The following is a 2,026-nucleotide window of genomic DNA, read 5'->3' on the forward strand; positions in this document are numbered from 1 at the left end:
TATCATGTATGTGCATGGTCATGCCCTCTCTATTTGTCAATTGCCCGACTGTAATTTGTTCACCCAACATGCTATTTACCTTATGGGAGAGACACCTCTAGTGAACTCGTGGACCCGGTCCATTCTTTTACATTGAATACAATCTCTTGCAATACTTGTTGTACTTGTTTTCTCGCAAACAATCATCATCCACACTATACATCTAATCCTTTGTTACAGACAAGCCGGTGAGATTGACAACCTCACTGTTTCGTTGGGGCAAAGTACTTTGGTTGTGTTGTGCGGGTTCCACGTTGGCGCCGGAATCCTCGGTGTTGCGCCGCACTACATCCCGCTGCCATCAACCTTCAACGTGCTTCTTGGCTCCTCCTGGTTCGATAAACCTTGGTTTCTTTCTGAGGGAAAACTTGCTGCTGTACGCATCACACCTTCCTCTTGGGGTTCCCAACGGACGCGTGTTGTACGCGTATCAAGCATCAAAGTCCGCCTGGGTGACATGCGGAAAGGCGGAGTGGACCTCTTCGAAACCTTTGCCCTCAGCAATCAGCTTCCGCACCATGTACTTATAGCTGCTGAGGTGTTTGGTGAACTTCGGGAGGGCTTGTGAGTTCACAATGTTGTTGGTTTGATGACCTGGAGGCGTAGTCGCCTAGGAACTTGTATCGTGCGTGCAACCTCGCAATGAGCTGGGCTCGCAAAGGCGCTTTGTTCTCGGCTCGGAGGTCCGTCTCGTTGAGATTGACGACCTCTCGGAGGATACATGCCAGTTGGTTGCCGTACCCCTTGGCAACATCCTTAGGCTCCACCGGCAAACCACTGGCGGGGTCCACCTCTTTTATTGTGTCTCTGCCGGTGCCGACCGTGTTTTGGCGCCTTGCCTTCCGCGGCCTCTTGGAACCACTTGTCCCGGTGCCACTACTCCCGGCGGCGCTGCTAGGATCGTCGCCGCTTGTCTCGCCGCCACCCCCGGCGGCGCCGGTTGCCTCGTCGCCGCTTGGCGCGTAGGTACTACCCCCGGCGGCGTCGCTTGCCTCATTGCCGCTTGGCTCGTCGGCACTACCCCCAACGTCATCCTCCATCTCATGGTCCTCGTCGCCGCCAACACCAGCGGCCTCGGCATCCTCCTCCGTCCTAAAGAAGTGCCTATTGTAGTGCTCCTCTAATTCTTCTTGAGACGCCATGGTGGCTTGCACTAATAGAAGATGAAAAGGAGTTAGAATTCACGGAAAAATTCGGCATGACCTTTGCTAAAAATTGGTCATGCCGAGTGCTAGAATTGCCGGAACGGAAATGAATCGACATTCCGGCACTCAATAGCAACTCAATCCCTGCAAACATATATATACAATTCAACCATATATAGCATTTCCAACATCACATCTACATCCACTTGTCCTGATGCTTACACCATAACCATCAAGATCTCAACCATCACCATATATATCACTACAAGAAAAGTTGCCATGGCCGACGAAGTTGAAGTCGCGCCGCGGTTGCTGGTGTACCATGGCCGACGATTTTGGTCCCTCCGTGGTGCATGTCAAAACTTTTTTTTTCTCGTTTTTGAGGCCACCTAGCCCGACGAAAGCGGCCAAAACGTCGCGTATGGTGGCCCGGGACGTGGTGCATCGCGAATTCTCGGGTTCGCCGGCCGAGTCAACGCAAATCCGCACCGCCGAGGGATGTAGGGCCCGGATGGCAGCCTCTCCGGCATTGTTTTTTTCTCGATCGCGCCATCTCGTTCAACGTTCTCCGATCGAGCCGTTTACGATGCAGGATCATGGGTCCCGCATGTCATCCTCTATGAACCAAAATTCTTTCTATTCTTGGATTTTTTTGACCCCCGATTTCCGGCTACTTCCTTTTCTTTTGATCCCTTGCCGCCTTGGAAACGTTGAGACCGCTCGCTGCTAAATGGGACCCGCATGTCATCCTCTATGTGCAATCAACTTTCTTTTCTTGGAGTTTTTTTTGGCACCTCAAATTTGGTCACTTGCCTTTTTCTTTCGATCCCCCGCCGCCTCTC

The sequence above is a fragment of the Lolium rigidum genome, chromosome 7 (genome assembly GCF_022539505.1).
Source record: "Lolium rigidum isolate FL_2022 chromosome 7, APGP_CSIRO_Lrig_0.1, whole genome shotgun sequence".
NCBI classification, from domain to species: Eukaryota; Viridiplantae; Streptophyta; class Magnoliopsida; order Poales; family Poaceae; genus Lolium; species Lolium rigidum.